Below are 6,304 nucleotides of genomic sequence, written 5' to 3'. Positions count from 1 at the left end.
TGATAGTATTTCGGGAGGACAAGGATGTTGGACCGGGACATACTGTGGCGGCGACTCAGGATAGAACTGATGGTGGCTGGAAACAGAGTAGCGGCCAAGGGGACCGAGAGTGGGGCACGAATAGACTTTGTTCTTGGTGACTTATCAGATGTTAGGATGAGGGAGAGAAGGAGCCTGGACGTCAAGCAGTCTCTGTCTTGGACAGTTTGGTGTTATTTGTTGACCATATTTTGTGGGGATGGGCAGGGATAAGATAATATTTTGAATACGTGATTGTCATGGAGATAAAAAAGGAACAATAAGAAGGTTTTAACTTTGTTGATGGTGGAAAAAAAGAACATGACCTGAGGTTTATGAATTAGGGGATATTGGCCACCTTTTAGGGAGCAGTGTTAATGGCTTTATGTGACACTACAGCATTTTGTTTGTGGTGTCGACGGAAAAAAGCCAAACTCTGTAAAATAATTTTAAAGAGATTTATTCTGAGCCAAATTTGAGGACCATGACCCGGAGCCACTGCCAAGACGCCTTGGGGAAGTGGACTCGCAGTGGCTGGGTTACAGTTCAGTTTTATACGTTTTCAGAGAGACAGGGGTTACAGGCAAAGTCACAAATCAATATGTGAGAGGCATACATTGGTTTGGCCCAAAAAGGTGGGACATCTCGAAGTGGGGGCTTACAGGTTATAGGTGGGTTTAAAGATTCTTTGGCTGGCAATTGGCTGAGAGAGTTAGTCTTTATCTAGAAGACCAGAAAGTATATGCTTACTTTAAGATAAGGGTATGAGCACTCTGGGAGGTCCAGACAGGAGGACACTTTAAATTTACAATAGGCGCCTGCTAGGATGTTTTAAAATGCTTTAAATTTAAGAATAGGCATCTGCTAGGATGCTTGAGTTAAGACTGGGGCTTCTTATCTTTTAGGTGATGTTAATGCCATACCAGAATCAGGTCAGGAAGTAAACCACTGCTTCGTTTGGTTAACAAAAGCCGCTTAGTGGGAATTTACTGTTTGTCAGCCTAACCCTGCTGGCCTCCTTACCATTTGCCAGCCTAACCCAGCTGGCCTCCTTAGGAAGGAGTTTTTAGCAAAAAATTAGAGTTCAGTCCTCAGTGGTCTTACTGATTTCATTCCGTAAACACTTATGTGTCAGGAACTATTCTAGGGGCTGGAGAAGTAGCTGTGACAACCCTGTGCTCATGGAAGTTATCAGGTAGTGTTTACACAGTACAGCTGTGCTAGGGGTTAAGGTGTGACAGGGTGGGGGATTTTAAGTAGTGTTGGGGGAAATTTTTTTGAGGAGGTAACATCTGAGCAGAAATTTGAATACAGTGAGGGAGGAAACTATGTGAATATCTGCAGGAGAGCCTTCTGAGGAGAGGGGACAGAAATCTTGTCCAGAGAGAGATAAGTGTGCTTGGTGAGTTTCAGGCTTGGCAAGGCTAGAATTCTTGGTGAGGGCATAGTGAACAAAGGAGTGTGCAAGATGCGGTTGCAGAGGTAACTAGAAGCCTTGAAAGCCATCATAGAAATTTTGGATATATTCTATGTGATGGGAAACCATTGGAGGGGTCTGAGCCAGAGTCACATGGCTGAGCACATTTTAATAGAATCACTGGTCAGCTTCTGGGAGAACAGACTATGGTGGGGCTAGAGGGGAACAAGGAAACCAGTAAGGAGGCAGTTACAGCAGATCAAGTGAGGGATAACCTCCCACAGTTATATAACAAGGCATTTGTTTTGAGAGCCTAGTGATTCTAAGATAATTAAGAGTTCTGGATGCCATGCTAAGGAGTTTGTAATTGTTATGTCTTCAGGTAAATGCGTATGATTAATAATACTGAATACTAACTACATGTTGGGCACTTTTATAAGCACTTTATATTATTATCTAATGCAACCCAAAGCTATGAGGTTTGCACTATTAACAAATGAGAAAACTAAGACACTGACACCTTAAACTTAAGCCTTGCCTGAGGTCCCATGTCTAGTAAGTAGAACGAGTAGTCCTGCTCCTGCTGACAAAGGAAAGGTGCAAAGGTGTCCTCATTACTGTTGCCCAGGATGGCTGAAAGCTGACATACATGGGCCCAAGTCTTCCAAAACGGAAAAAAGTGGTGAAACCTCCATTTATCTGAACCATTTATCCTGGTGATGCTATAGTCTGTTAGGAGTACCTAGCAGGGACCCTTCCACAGGCAATTAAACAAACAAACAAACAAACAAAACTCAAGAATTCAAACTGAAGAGAAACTGTGAAACCTCTGAAGTCTAGTACACTTTTGGTCTAGCCAGGACTCACACACTGACTCAACTGTTCTGAGCACTTACCAGATCCCACCCCCCAACCAGCCCTCCGAGACACACACCAAGGATTCTCATCATGATCCACTCTCCTCAGAGACACGTGGTCTGTAGGACACCTTGTCCTGTCTGATCTCACTATTAATCATGGATATGCAAATGAACTTATATTTGACCAAGATCTGCATCCCCCCCACCCCCACCAGCCCTGCTTAAATACTCTTCCTCAGGACAGTGGCTACTTGCTAGTAGTTCCTGGTATTCCTTTGTTGGGCCTTGCTGGGACCCTTGCAGGATGATGTAATAAGGTCTTCCTTTAGCTTTCTTTCCTGTTGCTTCTCGACTTCTACTTCATGCTCCAATCATAGACCATGTAGAATTTCCTAAATGTACACTGTGCCTTCTTGCCATCACGGCTGCTCTTCCCTCCATCTTGGCATTTCCTCTCCTATCTGCTCTGCACCCAACTGGTTCACTCCCATAGCAACAGCTCCTTGACAACAGGATCAGAGGTCAATTCATAGAAGCTGAGCTATGCTATGAGCTCAATAAATATTAGGTGCATGAATGAATTACACTAGGAGTAGGAACAGTATCTTTCTCATCCTTGTGCTTCCAACATGCTGCACAGGCAAAGCACTCTTAAGAAGTCTGTTGACTGTAGGCAGGAATTGAATTCTGCCAATATGTACAGGAAGTAACCTACCTCGATTCTATCCTTAAGCATTCATCAAATTTTCAGTCCCTTCCCCTCCAGATCTTTTGTGACTTTTTTAGGAGCCAGAGGCCAGTGCCCATGAGCATGCAGATGTTGGGGGTTATGCACAATCTAGGAGGAGGATAACTTATTCTGCAGCACCACCTCTATTCTCCACCAATCACAATTTAGGAGAGAACACCGTATTCTGCAGCTCCACCTCTATTCTCCACCAATCAGAGTCTTTTGAGTCATGACCCACCCATAGAGAAAATAGTACTTTCATCACTCGCTTCTCCGTAGTTCCAGAGGGCATTGTTTCTTGCTATCTTTGAAGTTATCCTACTGCATCTAAATGGCTACTTGCTAGTAGTTCCTGGTGTTCCTTTGTTGGGCCTTGCTGGGACCCTTGCAGGATGATGTAATAAGATCTTCCTTTAGCTTCCTTTCCTGTTGCTTCTCGACTTCTACTCCATGCTCGAATCATAGACCATGTAGAATTTCCTAAATGACTCCCCTATCATGAGCTTCTTTAGAGTTCTAGATCTCCAGCAACTACTGAGTAGGTGCTCAGGAAATAATTTCATGACATACTGGTCATACCCATTACATTTTGCTTTACCCAGGACTGACTGCATGGGCAATGGCTACATGGTAGCCCTTCTTCCTACCAGCTGACTGAAAAGGGGATGGGTACTTGGCCAGAAAGAGTGACTTGTGAGGCCTGTCTTTAAAAGGTGATTGGACCAACTGAGTTTCTTTCATGGAATTTTAGAATTAGGACAGAGAGACTGGGGAGTCAGAAAGGAAATGAAAGTTCACTAGATATGACCTTTCTCAAATGTGAGGGCTGATGCTGACATTTTGGGTCATGTGCAGCTTTAATGGTAAGCAAGGGAAGCCAACCATCAGTGAGCCAATGGAAAGAGCAGCAAGAGCCCATGTGCTGGTGGTAGCAGTGGCGAGGGGTGAGGATGAAGAGAGAGGGAGAGAGGGCACATAAATATCCTTGGCTGCTGGTGGCTCCCAGTTGCCATGAGATCTGGCTATACCATATTTCATGTCACAAGAAAAACCTTTTTTTCTCAAATACTACCAAAAACTTCAGTTCTACTTAAGAATGGACACCTAAGTGAAGGGCTTGGGCTTAACAAGAGGATTTGACAAGAGTCTTCTCTCCCAAACCCTTATACTCTGAATGCTCTTTCCAGGTGTTTCCCAAATAAACAGCATCCTTTCCCCTATTCCAAGATTGGATGCTTGAGAAGAATGAGATAAATCTCTGACATGGAGCTTCTCCACTCTTCCACACACACTCTGTCTTGACTCAGCATGCAGATCCTGGGTCTCCTTGACTACAAAATATAAACTGCTGGAGTTAGAAAAGGCAAAGAAAGGAAATAAAACACTGAACTGATAATATCCTCAGAAACACAGGTGTTTAATCATCTCTATCTCTTCACTCAGTCTCCCTTCACACTTTTTATACCCCTGATCTCAAGAGATATAAATGGAGAACAAAAGAGGCAGAGAGGAGGCAAAGGTAGAAAATAGATGAAAATGATAAAGAAAGCAGCAAAATAAAGGACCTAAAGGAAGGCACATGGCAAGGAAAAGAGGGAGAAATGAAGGCATTGAAACCTAGGATGGATGCGATGACTCAAAACTGATAGACTAGTAACCTTGAGAAGTCACATAGCTCAGAGACTGAGTTGCTGAAGGGCCAAAGAATTCATGGGAATTTCCTCCACTGCCATCACAAACATCTTCTGTACCCATTGTTTCTTGATTCCTGCCTCACAGTGGAAAGTTACCTTCCTCCTGTTGAAAGATTCCTAAAGGCTCCACCTGTGCTCCAAATATTATTTTCCCGCTTTTAGCTGCACATTCCTGTACCTTCCGACTCTCCCATGCCTCTTCTTTTAAGTTATGAACTTACTCAATCTTACCTTAAATCATACAAACACACCCTTGCAGGTTGTTGGCTGGCTCAATCAACACCATTCTCAACACCCCTTTTCTATGCCTACTTCCACTATTGAGGCTAGATGGGTTAACTACTTCTATGCTCAACCTCCCTTGCTGCCATGGAACACAGTTGTCATCAATGAGGCGTAATCAGGAGTCTATTGAGGGGCTTCTGGGAAAATGTTCCTGATAAAAGGCACTGATGTTGCTGTTGCTACCCACCCCCTTTCTTCCTGCCTTGAATGCAGATAGTGGACCTGAATCTATGGCTGCCATCATATGACCATGATGGAAACTCCATGAAACTCAATACACTGAATTATTTTGTCTGTGAACTAGTGCCGAGCACCTCCAGATTTATTTTGTGAGATAAATAAATCCCTATTTGTTTATGCCATTGTTGACTGGGGTTTCCATTTATTGTAGGCAAAGCCTTCAGATAGATATGCCCTCTCTCAACCCTAGCCTCCTTCTATTTATGTTTCTAAACTTCTCCTGAAAATCCTTTTCAACATTAAACTCCCTCTTCGACCCAATAAAATTTACAGAGGTTTTTAATGATCTTTTTGTTTAAGACAGGGTTTTGCTATGTTGTCCAAGCTAGCCTGAAACTCCTGGCCTCAAGCGATTGTCCTGTCTTAGCCACTAAAGTAGTTGGGACTACAGGTGCATGCCACCACACATGGTTTAAATCATGTTTCAAATCAATACCGAAAACCAAATGACATTTCTATATTACTTTACTCTCCATAGCATATGACAATACTAGCTATTTATAACCCTGTGTCAGAATTTTCTTTTTACTTCTGAAGCAACACCTTCTCCTGGTTTTTTTTTTTTTTTTTTGGCTATTTATTCCTCTCAGCTTCTACTGATTACTGTCACCTCCACTTACCCACTCAGTGACAGCACTCTTAGCATATCCTTTAACACTGACCTGTTTCTTCTCTTCACTTGGATGTCCCAAAGAATCATTGAAATACTCCCAAACTGAACTCTTGCTCCACAAAACTAGTTAACTTTATGTGTTTTTAATTATGCCACCTCTGTCCACCCAAATGAGAAATTCAAGTCATCTTCAACTTTTCCTTCTCATTCAAGTGGCCATATTTAACGAGTTACCTAGTTTTCTAGATTCTGCCTCATTATTGCTTAAATTCTTCCTTTCTTCTCCCACCACACTGCCACTTTATTAGTTTAGCCCTTGGAAAACAAGAATATTTTATTCATTTTGATTTTCTAAACATGTCCAGTACATATTTAGAACTTGGTAAATGTGTGTGAAATAAATGAAACCATCTTAACTACTGTAATAACCATAGATGTATAAAATCT

The 6,304-nt window shown here is 42.5% G+C and overlaps 1 protein-coding gene across 1 annotated transcript in view; it reads left to right on the top strand.

Moving 5' to 3' along the window:
* The window catches only part of CIDEA (cell death inducing DFFA like effector a), a 511,919-nt gene that overhangs the window by 56,333 nt on the left and 449,282 nt on the right, over positions 1 to 6,304 (top strand). The gene's annotated exons all lie outside the window — the stretch shown is intronic.

This window comes from Microcebus murinus, chromosome 17 (assembly GCF_040939455.1).
Source record: "Microcebus murinus isolate Inina chromosome 17, M.murinus_Inina_mat1.0, whole genome shotgun sequence".
Taxonomy (NCBI): Eukaryota; Metazoa; Chordata; class Mammalia; order Primates; family Cheirogaleidae; genus Microcebus; species Microcebus murinus.
Note: the sequence above shows the minus strand (reverse complement) of the source record. Positions and strands in the feature narration are given on the sequence as shown.